This window comes from Pelophylax lessonae (genome assembly GCF_965119305.1).
Source record: "Pelophylax lessonae genome assembly, chromosome: 3".
Classification (NCBI taxonomy): domain Eukaryota; kingdom Metazoa; phylum Chordata; class Amphibia; order Anura; family Ranidae; genus Pelophylax; species Pelophylax lessonae.
This window is the reverse complement of record NC_138770.1, coordinates 351146397-351164520: the sequence shown is the minus strand read 5'-3', so window position 1 is coordinate 351164520 and position 18124 is coordinate 351146397. Positions and strand designations below refer to the sequence as shown.

General features: G+C 38.1%; 1 protein-coding gene across 5 annotated transcripts in view; it reads left to right on the top strand.

Moving 5' to 3' along the window:
* The window catches only part of FILIP1 (filamin A interacting protein 1), a 233184-nt gene that overhangs the window by 194819 nt on the left and 20241 nt on the right, over nucleotides 1–18124 (top strand). The window contains exon 1 of one of the 5 annotated variants that reach the window (XM_082249669.1): nucleotides 15732–15852. The exons of the other annotated variants lie outside the window; for them this stretch is intronic. The gene's annotated coding sequence lies outside the window, so the exon portion shown is untranslated. Of the gene's footprint in view, nucleotides 1–15731; nucleotides 15853–18124 lie in introns of those variants that run through there. 5 annotated transcript variants of the gene reach the window in all.

Sequence of the window (18124 nt, the reverse complement as noted above, 5' to 3'; positions counted from 1 at the left end):
TATAAGGGGCTATGTTTGCACAGTTGCGTGCTGTCTCTGGACACAATAAAAAAGCCAATGTGTTTTAAAAGAAAAGTTATCCTTTATGTAACAGAGACTTTCAGTTAGTGTTCCCGACATAATTTGAGTTATCAAATTTGCAGTGCTTGTCAAGTTAAGTTTATTTACTAAATTCCTATCTAGGGAGTTACAAAGAACTGAAAACATGATCTTTAATTGACAGTTTAATCCTCTTACTGTAATACGATGGCATCAATTCCTCTAAGCATGATTACATTAATTGTTAACATTTAATTGGCATACATACTGTATGTGTAGAAATTATCATTTTAAATACTTAATGAAACCTTGGCAAATTGCTCTGAATAAAGTCTCTGTAATGCTCACCCCCCCCCCCCTACTTATTTATACACCCCCTCCCTGCAGTCCCCCTTCATTTCATTCCTCTATTGTCCCCATTGTCCCAACCCTGTGAAAACTCCATGTTAAGTACTTTCAGAGTTTACACAGGGCTAATGACATGTGATCCTCCTCACATTACGATGGTCGGGCCCATGGGTTGGCTAGTAGGCTCAAGCATTGCAATATGGGAGAAGGACACATACTCCTCAATACCTGGAAGCACTGAGTATTTTTTGGTCTCTCTAATGGAGAACAGAACAACGGGGAAATGTGGGGAATGTGAATGCTACTTAATTACTTATAAAAACAGCCTTCAGCTCACTTGTACTCCTAACAAAAGTCATGAAATATTTGTTCTCTCTAACAATAGTAATTTCTTGAAATATTTCTATTCATATGGCATCTGGAGGTTGCGATCAGGATTGCAGTGGGTGGATATGAGAAGGTATTTACATGGGCTTACAAGAAGGTAAAACTCAGGATGTGTGTCACCTATATAGTAACATTCAAGAACATGCCAGTGAACCAAAAGGAGGCAGGCCAGCTGTACAGAATGTGCAGAACCGCAAGTTGTGAAAACTTGTTCACCCACCTTATGTAATTTAGCCCTACAGCACAGTAGGTGTTCAACTGTGCATTTCATTTTTTCTTTTTTTCTTTAAATAATATGACAATGAGTATTTTGTACCAACATAGCAATGATGTTATCTTTTGCCAATGTCATTACTCTTTTGTAGATAAAGAAGCGTCCCATTGCAGTTATGCAATAACATACACATAGCTATGGCTCACAGCCACTTCAGCTGTGAGCTCCACTGTTCTCCAATCTAGAACATTAAAATGATCATGCTTCATAAAGAGCGATAGCTTAAAAGCCTGTCTGAGCAGATTTCTTAAAGCATTCTTGAGAGTGCTACCATCCTTTCCTCTCATGCAATAGGACTGATATTGAAAGTAATTTATCGCTAAGTTAAAGTGTTAGCAAGTCTTATCTAAATTTGTCCACACGAGATTCACATAGCTATTACCCAACAGTCAAACACTTTCTAATAGGATTCAGTTGGAAAAATGTGTAAATCCTGAATGAAATTGGTGTGAATCTTGTGGGAAGAAATGTATAAACAAAGCCCTTAAAAAAAGACATGAGGCCATAATGCACAATCAAAACTAGGGCCATGGTGTATCCCACAGAAAATATCTGAAGGGATAATTTATATGAAACACTGTTAGCAAATATGTTTTTTGAAAATGCAGTTACACATGAATTTTTATGTGTGTTACTCTGTTGTGTTCAAGGATCCCATAGGCCAAAAGTAAAATGGGATCATGTAGGCAACATTCGGAAAGGTTTCCCACCCCAGGATACAGTGTTGTGAACAGGTCCTCTAGACAAAAATGGATTTGTGTTCTTGCATTTGACTGCATTGAAAAACACTCCAGGGTGCAAGAAAATGTAGTTGGTGTAAATGATCCCTGAGAGTTTATTTAGATTTAGATTTTTTTATACATGGGAATACAGCAAATACGGTATGTCATAAAGTTAAACAACCATCTCAGAAACTTCTCATGGAAGAAGCCATATTGTACCAAACTCACAAGCTACTTTCTATTTGCAGGGCACTGACATAATTAGTATTGGAGATAAACAGGGTGATCCAAGCTGTCATCAATGTGATATGCCACCTGTGTGAAAGAGAGAGTGTGAAAAAAGCACTATCAATCAGAAGCCTACAAACAGGTGTTTGGTTTTGTGACTTACAGCCTTTAAAGGGTCAGTCACCCATAACGTATAATTCGGTTTTTGGTAGATGCTAAAGAGTTATACCAGGTGACTGATAGATCTCTAAGGGACCCTATGTAAGATCTCTGTGAACAGATCCTTTGCAAAACAGGATACATGTTACTTTTGTGATATAAATGTCTGTTCAGTGTGTAGCTCTATTTAACAAACAGAGAAACTTAACAGGGGCCATATTAGATCTACAGGTGGCTGGATGTAAACAGATTTGCATGTGTGCATCAAAATACCTCTAAACCGCCATGTTTATCTCAGAAAAAAACAGAAAAGAAGGCAGGTTTTTAAAACAATTTTCCAGATCTTGACTGACTTGGAAGCAAGCGGACATAAACAGATTGACATGAATATACATCTGCCTGTCCATAGACTTACATGGAGCTTCTGTTCAGGAAGACTTGATCAGACCACCTGTGTGAAAAGGGCTTTGGGGTTCACATAAAGTTTAAAGAAAATGGTATAGGAGGTTCTGAAAATCAGAAGGGTGGTCAGTAACATCCAAAACACCCAGGTGTTTAGGAACACAACTGGACCCCATGGGAGTTCCTTGTATGCTTACACCATAATATGTATTTGCACTGCAATACTAGCATTCATCTTGCAAAGTGAACATGCATTACTCTATTAGTAATTTAACCCCAGCATTTCATATAGAGTATACAATATCTGTATCATATATACTTAATGATGTCTGTGCATCTCTACTTGGCACTGTCATTTATGAATAGTATGTGATACTGTATATATTAAGAACTTGGCATGTTTTCACAAAATTATTAATAAAATAAAACTATAGGTAAAACGTTTACCTATAGAGCAAGGGAGTGTTATAACCGCTGTCAGATTTATTTTGCCATCTGTGTCTTATCATGGATATTTCCCTTCAGTTCAGGTCCAGTAGCCAAACAGAAAGTGAGGAAATTCCTTGAGGACCTCCAGGTCACCAGAACTAGTGTTTTGGAGAATTTCTCAACTGTTACTTTTCAGTGGACAACCCAAAATTTGGGATTTTGTTTTTACTTTCACTTTCAATATAAATGGTAAACAGGACAAATAGAGAAGGTGAATCTACTTAATGGGTGCAAAGAGAGCAATAAAACCTGACAAGCATTCTAATCCCTTTGCACCCTATTCAAAACTAAAAAAGAAGTTTTGCCTTTAGTTATAGTTTAATGTGCAAACAAACATATATTATGCTGTAAATATGCAGGGCTTTTTGCAGCTGGAACTTGGTGGAACTCAGTTCCGCCACCTGTGGCTCAGGTCCTCTGCTCCCTGCTCACCACTATCACTTGTAAAGACAGAGGTACAGCTTCTGTGTTTACAAGTGACAGTTTGTCTCCCAACGGCTCCCACAGATCTGATCTCCTCAGCGTCTCCTACTGGGTTCAGGATGGGGAAAAGGGAGATGCAGGTGCCCAGGATGGAGTGTGGATGCCGAAATCCCCATTGGATTATCTCCCTGCAAGTGAAAGAGGCGGAACCACCTACAGTGTGTGGGGAGGTACTATTGTAGCCGGCTAGAAGCTTAATCTTAATACAGCAACAAAAGAAAGACATGTGAAAGATGTGGAGCTTTTAAGGAGGGGGGTGGGGGCAGTGGAGAGGGGGTTGCACACAGAGGTCCGAGCTGAAGAGGGGGGGGACATGAGATGCCGATGGGGGATGCTGAAGAGGGGGGGGAACATGAGATGCCGATGGGGGATGCAGAAGTAGGCCGCTGTGGAGGGCAGCTCTGTGTGTAGAGCACCCTGAACTCTGCACTCTGTATGCAGCACACCCCTAAACTCGGCACTCTGTGTGTAACACACACCAACCCCCACAAACTCTGAATATTATGCACTCCTAGTATTTAATGCTCCTGTATGACCCTCTCACTGCTAGTAAAATGTGACTACACCCACTATTTGACGCAGTTTGGAGGGTATATGTGTATTGGAGCAGGGGTCGTGGTTGAGTTCCTGCACCTATTTCCAGAGGAAAAAAGCCCTGTTCCCACAGGGGTTAATTTTATGGTTTTATTGTTAATCTTAATAAAAATTCTATTTTAAACAAACTGAGTGGTTGTATAGGATAGTTATTATGGATAAATAATGTTGTTAATGCATGAGTAACATAACAGTTGGTAGGCATTAGTAATTTGTATACAGTATATACTTGTGAAGGGATGGCCAACTTCCTTGCTAGCTTGGTGAAATAACATCCTGAGTGGAATATTGTTATATTATATGGTTTTTGCCTTCTTAGTTATGTATATAGAAAAGTCTCACAAGCCTGTTACACAACTTCAAACATAGCAAATTAAGGATTCCTAGCCAGCAAGAAACGCCCTGTTACCAAAGCTAAACAGAAAATTATCACCTTCAAGTGCATAAATTACGCATCTGACAGTTACCAAAAGGTTGTCATTTCCATCAAAGATTTGGAAATGTTTTATTTTTTTGACCGCAAAGTAGTTATAATTCTGCTATTTCTTGTAAACAGCATTCATTCAAACCCAGAGCTTTATACTTTGACTATGTTAATTTTGATGGTGGCAAATATATACATTAAATGAACGTTCATCAAACAAGGATCATCAGCCAAGGATTCTCAACCATGACATTGGTTAAGGAATGCCAACACTGCTTAATGTGCATATAGTCTTATTGCTTACAAACAGTGGGGCTTATTTATAAAAAACTGGACAAAAGAAAATTAAAACATATGTAGAAATGTTGCCCATAGCATCCAATTGGGATTCACTTTTAGTTGTATGAAAGTATTGAAGGAGAATTCTGAATGGCTTATGTGTAGTCACTCCACATTTGCACTTATCTTGTTTTCTCCACTTTTTATGAATTAGCCCCACTATGTTAGATCATTTAGTTGAGGTGTTTAAAGGGTAAGCAAACATAGCAGTAATAGTAGTAGTAGTAGTAGTCCAAAACCCCACCATCACCACCACATCTACCACCACCACCAAATTGCTATACTGGATCTCCATCCTAGGCCTGCAGCATTCTTTACATTCCATTGTCAGCATCTTAACCCGATGTCAGCGTGTGTGCAGTTCAGCCCAATAGACTTTTATGTAGCTTGTAGGCAGATTGGCTTCTATCCATCTACCAGCCTCAAAAAAGTAAATGGGATTAAATTACGCATGTATGGACAACAGATCAAGAAAGCAGTGATGGAATATAAACAATGTTGGGAACTCCGAAGAGAGAACTAAGTAAGTTTAATAATAGGGAGGGAGAGGTTGGACTGCACCTGCTAACGTGCGGGTGCATAAGGGTAAAGATAAACAGGGAGAGAAAGCCTCTTCTCTGGTTAGCAGCAGCATACTGATGTCCTCATATACAGTGCAGGGCCAATAGGCCTACATTATATATAAGGACAGCGAGTGCCCGCCCATAACCAGAGCATCGGAGAGAATAGGTGATCACCCAAAGCCTGCCAAAGCAAGGAGTATGGTAAGTATTACAGCTTATTCCTCTATCACTCTAGGTAATGAGCATTTAACCCTTGCAAATGTAGGGGCCCCAACTGCAAGGATGCTTTGTTTTTTTGTGTAATTCCCAGAGTTAAAGCAGAACTACACTGCATCTGAGCACCATAAACCAAAAGAAGCAAAACCACTATTTAATTCAAGTACCCATGCTTTTTTTTTTGCTGAGAAATCACTTTGAAAAGCATCACCCTAGCATTTCTGGCCATCTTGAGTAAGGGCAGATGATTCATGTAGTATTTACTTCCTGGAATCTATTTGCCCTTAGCTCAGACATGCATTCAGGAGGGTGTGCTTAGCTGAGAAAAAAACCCTCTTCCCCACCTGAAGATTGGGGTGTATGACATTAATTGCCTAGGCCTGGAAAACAGGAAGTAATTTAAGAAATGTAAAAAAAAAAAGCTGTAACATATATAAATGAATAAATATGATATATATTCTTATGTATTTACTAATGCTAGCAGCATAAGGATTAAAAATAGTCAATGTTGATTGAGAGAGAGTGAAGTTCTGCTTTAAGCTTTAATGAATCTAAATGGTAAGAAAATTGGTTTCCAAATTTAAATTTTCAAACCTGCCATGTGATATCAGTTGTGCAGTTTGATTAGTCATTATAGCACTTACACGTTTTCTCGCTTTCATATTAAAAAGTCAGAACGAATGCAATTTTCTTGGTAAATATACACATCTAACTTCTAAGCAGTAACTCTGCAATTTGGCTGACAAGTGGAATCCATGTAGCATGTTGTCATAATCCCCTTCTATACACTAGGCATTCTTCATAGTTTGAAGACATCTGCAACCACCAAGTGGGTATTATGTAATTCCTATTTATTTACATTCTGCTCTTGAATCCCTTTTGTTATTTAAGATTTTTAGTAGATGCTATAAAATAAAATGTTTTTTAATGCCGATTAGAAATAAATTGTACTGAAGATCCAGACACTGTAAAACGCACTGTTCCAAATACACAGTAAACAAAGGGATAATAAAAGACAGCAAAGATTTAACCCTATAAATCATCAATCATCTTTTCCCTGGATAACAAATTGGAATTCTTCCTCTAATCTCCCTCCCCCATCCTTTATTATAACCTCCCCACAGCAAACTGCATATTGGCTGAGCTGTGATAAAACATTCTTGTGTCTTTAGTCATCCTGGCATCCAGATCCTTCTGGCTGCCCTTCCAGTGATGTAATGTTGAAACTGCATCACCTGCAAAGGAAGCCGATCTGCAAGTAATAAAGAACACAGTTACTTTAAAGTAAAAATTGTGTAATTGATGTAAGCAGGCTTAAGGCTTGTTCTTTGTTATTTGAGCTGCTCAAGCTTCCTTTCAGGGGAAGAAGAAGAACAAAACCAAGTTATAACTCTTCTACAGCTTTCTAAAGTTGTAAATATTTGTGATGTTAGTTAATCACCAGTTACCTGCTGTACTGTGACAATCAGTGAAAGGGCCACTGACACAGTAAAAAAGGAAAGCTAACCCCATCTTCTAATGTTCATTCCTATTGCTTGGCTTTAATCAAAGTGGTGCAGATTATGCGTCTTTACGTTTATCTTCTTATAACACCATCTCTTTAGGAATTATCCTTAACTAGAATTATCCAAGTCAAGTCATGTTATTCATGAAATGACTTTTCTTCACACATTCGTGACTTAAGTAGTCACATGGATGTAGCAATGTTGCTGCACATTTACCAATAAAGGTTTGCATAACCCTATACAAAAAGTGTAATCATTGTGCTAATGGCAGTGACACTAGTGAGGAACATGTGTTGGTATAGAAAGTAAAGCTCATGAAGAATCAGATGTTTATTGGTTAAAGAACTTTTTCCAAAGGGTTGACCTTGCATGTTTACATCTGAAAATCTATAATCAGCACATTTATGCTCTACCCCCTGATTTTCCATTTACCTTCTCAGATCTATCCACATACGAGCATTACCAAATTGAAACAAAATAATTTTGTTAAAGCTTTCAAAATCCAAAAACCTGGACCATTCAAAATGTTGGAATGTATGTTACTCTGTAGAGTACCATCTGGTACATAGGTGTTCACGTGATAAATACACGTTTACATGATCTACAACTTCTTTTAATAATGACATATTTAAAGCCTAACTCAGGGAAGTTAAATCTGAAGTTTAGCTATGAATATTTTTGCATACATGCATTGGTCAAGCTTGGGCCAATGTAAGTATGTATGTGCCATACCAGTAGGATCTCTGAGGAAGCTAGAAATCACTATAGTAGACACCGCTGTAGCCCTAGCCAAGCAGCTACCCCACTGCTTAGTAAACCAGTGCCATTCTAAAGCTGGATACACACTATACAACTTTTGTGGTTAGATTTCCTTTAGATTTACCTTCAACTATGTAGTGCAAGGGCCTGCCTGATTGCATACAAATTAAAAGTGTTTAGATTTAACCTCATATTATATGGTTTTGGTAAATCTAAAGGAAAAAATCTAAAGACAATTGTATAGTGTGTATGACCCATTAGAGTATATTGCAGTCCCTCAATTTTCTCTGATTGGACGAGGTGGACATCATGATGTCACCACCCTGCCCCTCAAACTCATCCATTCAAACAGTTATCCAGTCCACTCCTCTCCAGCACTGGAATGTGGGCAGGCACCCACACCAACAAGGAGACTAACTTCTGGGGTCTGGTCGCACAACTTGAACCAGTGGGGTTAGAATCTGTTTTTTTTTTTTTGTTTTTTTTTGGTTACTGGTGTCACACAGGGATAAGGGTAGGACAAACTTTCCCAATAGTCACAACAGTCACAACACAACAGCAATAAAAACCTGAGGCTGGAATTGTGTTTTAGGTTTGTGAAAGGGAGTTTGTCACAGCTCATATAAACATACATGTTTACTACTAATTGTTAAACTTTATTAAATTACTATTTTAAATAGCTTACAACAATAAATCAGTTTACCAAAAGGTAGGACCTTACTTTAAAAAATCAAACCTACCAACATTGGTCATAGTATGAAAATCATACAACATTTCAGTACACACTTTTTTAAAATACATAAATGCAGCTACTAATCAATACCCCAAGAACCTCTACTAGTACGATTCCACTGTCAGATATGAAGTGACATTTGTCATTTCTGGTTGAGGTCCAAACGTATCTTAGAAAAACTGGATGCACTTCAAAAGTGTCAAGGCTTATACTCTCCTAGTGGGATTAGCTATAAATAACCTACTGTGGTATTCCATCTAAGACTTCCAAGAAAAGACAGTGCTATAAAGAATAAGAAGAAGAAGAAGAAATAACCATGTGCTCTTTCATTTACAGTATCAGTCAAAAATCTTTGCAGCTTAGTATTCCAAAATATGAATTACCCTCATCTTAGTACAGTTTTTTCTTGTGGCAAATACTAGTCATGTAAACTTGTTTTGGACCTGATAAAATGTTTTGCCATTATAAAGCCAAATAATGGTGCTTCCATATTTTGAAAAAGTGACACTCTACTTATAACCTTATAGGTGCAGCAAGAGGCACAAACTACTGCAGGAACATGTCACTGCTGGAGTCACACAAAAAATACTATATAAAAAGCCTGTAGTTGATTCAGTGCACCTTCAGTTTTTGGTGTAGAAAACACTAAAAATACCTATACAATGAGGAGGAAAGAAGTGCGTGGACCTGGCGATTATCTGCTCAGGCACTGCACTCTGTATTGAAGGTGTTAGAGGTGTGTACGCATACCTGGAATTAAGTTTGGCAAAATGAAACCGTAGGGAGAGAAGTTTAGGTTGAACTCCAGCACAAACTTTCCCTGTCAGGTGTTTATTGCTATCTATGTCCTCGTTAAGGTTCCCCTAATTTCCTGTACTGGTAATCAGTATTACCAAGACAAAAAGTGAAATAAAAGGTAACATTTTACAGCTGTCTCCAGATTGGGGGGTAGAGAGGTAGTCTTCCAGTGTGGACCCCCATTTCAGTAATAAATCACAAAGGGTAGACTTCCCATTCATCTTGGGAAATCTCTGCTTCGAAAACATACAGTGCATCTGAAAAGTATTCTCCAGCGCTTCACTTTTTCCACATTTTGTTATGTTACAGTCTTATTTCAAAATGGATTAAATTTCCTATTTTCCTCAAAATTCTGCAAACAATAGCCCATAATGACAACATGAAAGTATTTTGTTTGAAATCTTTCCAATTTTATTAAAAATAAAAAAAATCACATGTACATAAGTATTCACAGCCTTTGTTCTATACTTTGTTGAAGCACCTTTGGCACCAATTACAGCATCAAGTTATTTTGAGTATAATGCGACAAGCTTGATACACCTATTTTTGGGCAGTTTCCCCCATTTTTCTTTGCAGGATTTCTCAAGCTTCATCAGGTTGGATGGGGAGCGTCACTGCACAGCCATTTTCAGATCTCTCCACAGATGTTTAATCGGGTTTAAGTCTGGGCTCTGGCTGGGCCACTCATGAACACTCACAGAGTTGTCCCATAGCCACTCCTTTGTTATCTTGGCTGTGTGCTTAGGGTCATTGTTCTGTTGGAAGATGAACCTTCACCCCAGTCTGAGGTCCAGAGCTCTCTGGAGCAGGTTTTATCAAGGATGTCACTGTTAATTTCTGCATTCAGCTTTACTTTGATTGTGACTAGTCTCCCAGTTCCTGCCACTGAAAACCATACCCACAGCATGATGCTGCCAGCACCATGCTTCAATGTAGGGATGGTATTGGCCAGATGATGAGTGGTGCCTGGTTTCCTCCTGACATGATGCTTGCAATTCAGGCCAAAGAGTTCAATCTTTGTTTCATCAGATCAGATCATTTTGTTTCTAATGGTCTGAGATTCCCTCAGGTGCCTTTTGGCAAACTCCAGGTGGGCTGTCATGTACCTTTTACTGAGGAGTGACTTCCGTCTGGCCACTCTACCATACAGGACTAATTGGTTGACTGCTGTAGAGATGGTTGTTCTTCTGGAAGATGCTAGAGCTCTGTACGAGTGACCATCGGGTTCTTGGTCACCTACCTGACTAAGCCCTTCTCCCGCTCAGTTTAGCCAGGCGGCCCGCTCTAGGAAGAGTCCTGGTGGTTCCAAACGTTTTTCATTTAGGGATGATGGAGGCCACTGTGCTCATTGAGACCTTTAATGCTGCAGAAATTGTTCTGTACCCTTCCCCAGATATGTGCTTCGATGCAATCCTGTCTCGGAGGTCTACAGACAATTTCTTGGACTTCATGGCTCGGTTTGTGATCTGACATGCATTGTTAACTGTGGGACCTTATATAGACAGGTGTGTGCCTTTCCAAATCATGTCCATTTAACTGAATTTACCACAGTTGGACTCCAATCAAGTTGTAGAAACATTGCAGGGATGATCAGCGGAAACAGGATGCACCTGAGTTCAGTTTTGAGTGTCTTGGCAAAGGCTGTGAATCTTACAGGCATGCAGATGTGATTTTTCTATTTTTAAAAAATTTGCAAAGATTCTAAACAAACGTCTTTCATGTTGTCATTATGGGGTATTGTTTGTAGAATTTTGAGGAAAATAGTGAATTTAATCTATTTTGGAATAAGACTGTAACATAAAAAAATGTAGAAAAAGTGCGCTGTGAATCCTTTCGGATGCACTGTAGACATAAGAACCTGATATATACTGTATTCTGTGGAGTGAATGACATTATACTATGAAGAAAATTATCTTTTAAAGAGTTGTACAAGAAAAAACAACTAGAAATCCTTCTGTATGGACAGTTTAAAGGGAAATTATAATGGTTTTGGATAAATAACAAAAAAGTTTTCACTAGGAAGGTGATTGTCAGAATGGAAGATGTGCATCTGTGCAAGCACAGGCTGGCTTGTAGTTCCACATGCAGGGTTGCACGATTCACAGTGTATGTGCAGGTGTGCATGAACGTTTGCTACGGGTAGTGGTGCCAGGTGGGCTATTAAAACAGGACAGCTGCAAATGGCCAGTGCTGAGTTGTCTTCAGTAGTACCTGCTGTAAGGGATCAGATGAGTGAACAGTCTGCTCAGAGACAGTTCCACAAAATTAAGAGGTGCTTTATTCAGCTTAAGGGCAAAACAAACAGAAAAAGGACAGGATTGTCTTGAAATACAGCCCCACACACCGGTAAAGTTCAGTTTTTGCAGCAGACAGGCTTAAACTGCACAACCTCACAGCTCTAGCCAGAGCTAGAGCCTGAAACCAGGGTCCAGTCAACCATTGGAGCAACCTGAAAACTCTGTAGAAAGGTCTTTCCAAACCCTGGAACATCAGAGAGCATTTCCTCACTTTTCCCTATCCTAGGCAATTCTTCATTCTGACCAGGCATACAAGACCCCCCTTTTCAGGGACCTGATCAATGTTGAAACATTTCAAGCCCATCACCTTGTTATGGGGAACTCTTTACCTCCGTTTCCAAACAATGAATGCTCACCCACAGCTCCGCTCCTTGGACTTCTGGAGAAGGGGCCAACTCTCTCTCCACTCTCCCCCAGGCAACGATGTTTGCTCGAGAACTTACCTCCTCGGAATGTGTAGCCTCCACACCTCTGAGACGCTCAGTCTCACTCATGTGTAACCCTATCAACGCTCTCCCCAGGGACTTTAAACCACATTTTATTACTGCATGGGAACGATACCCCCAGTTGACCTTTAGACAAGACCAATCTAACAAAATATTGTTCTTCTCCCATAAAGTCTCCATTTCCACTAAACATCAGGAAACAAATGATAAAATTCTAAAGAGATAGTACTTAACCCCAGCCAGACTTCACAGAATATAACTGCTCCCACAGACTGCTGTTGGAGATCTGTTGATGCCTTTGGAGATACTCTGCATATCTTCTGGTCTTGCAACCGAATCCAAAGCTTCTGGTCAGAAGTCACCCAAAAATGTACGGATTACCAACTCCTTTTAAACCTGGCCTGGTTCTTTTTACATGATCATAGCATAACACTGAAGACCTATAAATGTTCAGTACTACCTCATTTGCTCAATACGGCTAAAAGCTGTATTCCTGAACCCTGGAAGCAGTTATGCTCTCCCACCATAGCTATATGGCTAGCTAAGGGGGAGGAAACAAATAGAACAAAGGACCTTATATTGTCAGATCAGGACATGCAAGACAAATTTGTAAAGAAATTGATTTATTGGCACAAATTCACATATGAATCCATCCTGCAACATTCAGAGACCTGTTCACTATCGGAGGAGACGACGGGGTGCTAAGTGAAGAGGAGGTGTTCTACCTTCTTCTTTTACCCCCCCCCCCTATTCTCATTTTAGCCTTTCTTCTCCCACCCCCCACCCTTTTCTTTTCTCTTTTTCTTTCTCTTTTTCTTCTTATACTTCTTCTCTCTTGGTATGCCCTCTGACATTTTTGGTATTATACGACAGTACTTGGGCCAACATTGTTAGCTTACGCATTCACAGTTTCTGATTTGTCTGTAAAATTTAAGAGAGGTTTGCTCTGTTTGAAATGTTTTGCCATTGTTATGACATGCTACAGAATATGGACTTATGTCAATATGAGTATTCTTGAATTGTAGGTATGTCTTTCTATCCACGTGGTAACTGACTTGATACATGTAAGATTCTCTGCTGTTGATTTCGAGTTATCTGGTACATGCTATATAACTTGGTATGTAAATCCCTTATTTAAAAATAAATAAATAAAAAAGTTAAACACAACAATTTACTTGTGTGATAGGGTTCTGGTGTAACCAGCAATTCTCAACGTAAATGTCAGGGAAACACTTAGAATTAAATATTTATTTGTACAACAAAGATTTTAGACCCCAAAAAATTTATACAAATTTTTATGTAAAGTGCTGTGCAAACTGTTGGCACTCTATCCTGAATAATAAAAATAATAATAATAATAATATTAAACATAAATAAAGTGGACCAAAAAAAATCACTGTAGTTTTCCAATGGTAACTACAAACAGTAATCAGTTGTAAATGTTGTGTTTGTCCTAGGTTGATCCTATATAGAATATCTGTACATCCACCTTTGAGTATTTCCTAATCCTTCTTCCTTTGTTGTTACATCATGTGAGGACATATGGAACACATGCCTTTTTATGGGTGAGAAGTAAAACTCAAACATTGTAATAAAATACAAAGAAAGTTTGTAATCAATAACAAATGCTCTCTCTCTATTATGGGAATGTATACATGCCCTGATTTTTTTCAAAAAAACAATTGTTTTAAAAAGGCAGTTTTACGGAACTGAAAAAGTTAATGGTTGGCAGACCACCAAAACCCTGAAGTGTATGTTTTATTATTGCTTTATGTCAATCTTCTTCAAGGACTGCTCCCACTACATCATCTGAATGGAACCTGCAAGTTTACTCTGGCATTAACAAATACTCTTCCAGAGAGAGTTTGTACATGCAAAGCATCAAGCATCAGTATGATTATAATCTTGTTTCTCATTGGCCAGCAGAGGAGAATGATGTCTCCCCAGCTGCAGCCTCAGAGCCTAACAACGGGCTTCGCTCCCATTCAAATCTCCTTCTTTGTGAACTCCGGAGGAAACAAAGAATTGATTTGCAAGCTGTTGTTTTACCATAGAAAGCCATGTGCCCTGATGCTTCAAGAACATGCTACATACAGTGTAACACTGTTTTCAACAGTCAACATGCAAGGAGAGAGACAGATCACTAGCACACCATTAAGCTGATGGAGACAGTAAAGTGACTCTTATGTTTTTTTTTATTATTATTACCATCTCCTCCCCTTGCCTCACAGGAGATCAACTCCCGCTTGGATTTGTATAGCAGGTCCTGGGTTGTAAATAGAGCAGTATGAATGTGTGGAGACTGCAGATGGCTTTATTCACCACTTGTATGTTTTCTGTTAAATTTGCTGTTAAATATTTGAGAACAATCAAAAAAGGCATTGTATTCTTAGAACAACACAAGCCAACTTAAACAGACTAGGACAGAAAGTTTGATTACGGTGCACTGGAGGGTCAATTCCCTAAGATATAAGAGTTATTTAAATGGTTTGTTATTTATCTCATGGCCAGTTTCTGATGAAAATATTTGATTTATATAAATATCGTATAGGTGTACAAATATTTTTTTTCTTTATTGTGCTTAAAATAATACCTCCATTTTCTGCACTCTACAATAGACATGACGCAAAACAATATCAAGAATACCAGCCACATGCTAAGGTTACATCAGGAAAAAAAGCTGTTTAACTTGTGTATTGAATTTAAATGCCACATAGAACAAAAATGAATAATATATTGTGCAACTGCTCTGTGCGATAAAACCTTTAGCCAATTGAAAACATAATTTTCAATTGCAAAGGTTACGTGATAATAATACATTCAAGCTAACACACCAACAGAAGGATGATTAGTTTAAAAATATTATTTATTTTTAGCTGAGTCCAATCAGAATAAAAAGTAAAGCAACAAAGTACTATTAAAAAATAACATCCTCATTCTTAACTTTGTAAAATTGCCTGAATGCATGGTAATATAAAATTGACATACATAATGCTTTAGTGATTTGACAATTTTTTTTTTTAGCTGAGTCCAATCAGATTAAAAATGACCTAACATGGCAATTATAAAATACCCATCCTTTTCCTTGTGTAAAACTTTGTAAATTGAGCCTAATATGCGATAATTAAAATTTGAAATACCAAATATTTTAGTAATTTGACACTTTTCTGATTTAAAACAGAAGAAGGTTTTTATGTTTAAATCAGCATTGAACTTAAAAATAAAATAAAAATAAAAGTTTCAAAAATTCCATGCAGCTGTTGAGAGCCTATTTTATATGAATATGTATTTTCTCCAGTAAAATTTGCCATGGTGCTCTCCTATATAAAGCACAGTAGAATCGGTGGTAGAGAAGTTTCAGAGCAGACAAGCGAATGTGTTTTTTTCTCTCTGTTTGGGGGTTTTGGTGCTCCACCCCTCCTCAATGAGTGAAGAGAATCTGCACAATAATGAAGCATGTAAGAAGGGATGACATCACCAGTCAGTGGTCCCAGCTCCCAAACACAGCGTTCACCTTTTATTGTCTTGATGACATGGTTGGAATGTGATGGCAAAGACCCCAGAGAACACGAGCCAAAAAAAGGCTTCTTGAGGTTTCCGAGGAGAGTTACCATGTCTTTTAAACTATCTGCAGGCTGATTCTAAAGGTAAAGAAAGTCTCATATTGTTGTGGTATTAAACACGCTGCTGCTGGACTGGAAGGAGCTCATTTGTTCTTCAAGTCCTTGTGAAATCACTTTTCTTTACAGTGTGAACACTGCAAGATGTTCTGGGGGTTAAGAGTAGTAGACTTGCAGCAGCAGTCTTTGATTCATTTCATTTGTATTGTTGTTTTTTTCCCTTTAAGGCAATGTATTACATGACATTGCAGAACACGTGAGACTTGCACTGATGGTAGCATGCTGTCATATGGACTTTGGTTTGCCTATAAATTATATATTTATTTTGAGTTTTTTCTTTTTTTATTCTTTATTGTTAGTCACAATATAATAAGAAAAAAAAAGCAAACATATTTGTTTTTTGGATTATAACATTATACGGAAATCAAATAGTAAGGATGAAACAAAGCAGCCAGGCTTCAGCTGTTATATTTCAGCTTGGTCAGATTAGTAAAAGATGATTTTCATAGGGGTGACCTATCTTGCACTTCAGTTTATGGACCCTTGTGTATTTTGTTATTAATAATGGTTATGCTAGTACTGAATATATTAGTAACAGAGTGGTCATATGAGGGATAATGATAGCCTATATGCCTTTTTTTGGTTGTGTTTTCAGTGGAGCAATTCGATTTGACAAATTAAACAGGTCATCTTGCACCTACATTAGGAAGTTTAAATTAAACTACTAACCAGCAGAATATAATGATCTTTTAACACAGAAATGTTTAACCATGCCACAAGTAAAAGATTATTATATTGTTGTAGTATTTGAGGCTTACGTCAGAGTCAAGGGCAATGACGTCAAGGAAAAATTCAGGTCATTACAGTCCAAAACAACAAGATCACTAGGACTCAAGGTTGAAACCATTGATATTTGGTCTTAAGATTTGCTGAGGCCAAACTATTTGTTTGACTTATCTTGTTTCAATAATTATACATTTTATTTTTAAAGAGCTGTCATGTACCTGGTGGAGAACTGATGTGGAGAGTGTAAAAAAAGTACATTGGATGAGTGAGACAGTGTGCACTATGCACAGGAAGTTAAAGTTGGGCAACAGACAGACAGGTAGTTCAATATCAAACTTGGTAGACAAGCCAGGGTCAGGGCTTTCAGCTTAGAATCTTAGTTATTTATCAAAAGCTGGTCCAGGAAACATGAACAGCAGATTCAGACACAAATAAAGGGTCATCGGTTATAAAGGCACTAAAGAAGGCCGCAAGCACGTCTCCTCGCATTTCTTTATTGTAAACAATGGTGCAGGACAGGAGCTTAGATAATACTTTGGTTTCATGGAGATGCACTTAGTTGTAGAGTGGCTCTGTGACTAAATGCATATGTGTAAAAAGCTTGAGAGTATTTTTTTTGAGTTCCTGTCATGCACTTATGTTTGTAATAAAGGATTAAGAGTGACAAACTTGACTGTGACCATCTATTTCCTATATTCACTTTGAATCAGCACCTGCTCAGCTCTCCAGTATGATAGCGTATAACTGTGTACATATTGCCATGTACATGCTCCATGTCTATTGGGTTGCCTCATATAAATTTTTTTACTTACTGGCATCTGATAGCGTATATGCAATATCAGTGTTCCAGGATACAAACTGAGAAAATTTGATCACAGAGTTTTACCCCAGGTGATAACTGAAATTAACTATGCTGCTATTACCATACTGTGTATGTATGATAAAACATACATTGCATTATGAATTACCTTTAATCACTTAAGCCCGGAGGATTTGGCTGCTCAAAGACCAGGGCCTATTTTGCGATTCGGCACTGCGTGACTTTAACGGACAATTGCACGGTCGTGCGACGCTGTACCCAAATGAAATTGACGTAATTTTTTTCCCACAAACAGGGCTTTCTTTTGGTGGTATTTGATCACCTGTGCGATTTTTATTTTTTGCGCTATAAACAAAAAAAGAGCATCAATTTTGAAAAAATAACAATATTTTTCACATTGTTTTTATATGAAATTCCCCCCAAAAAATGTAAAAATCAAATTTTTTTAACATTTTAGGCTAATTTGTTTCTGCTATATATTTTTGGTAAAAAAAATTGCAATAAGCGTATTTTGATTGGTTTGCGCAAAAGTTATTGCGTTTACTAACTAAGGGAAAGATTTATGTAATTTTTATTGTTTTTTTTAACTAGTAATGGCGGCGATCTGCGATTTTTTTGCGGGACTGCGACGGGATTGCGGCGGACAGATCGGACCCCTGACTAACATTTTTGACACTTTTGGGGGTACCAGTG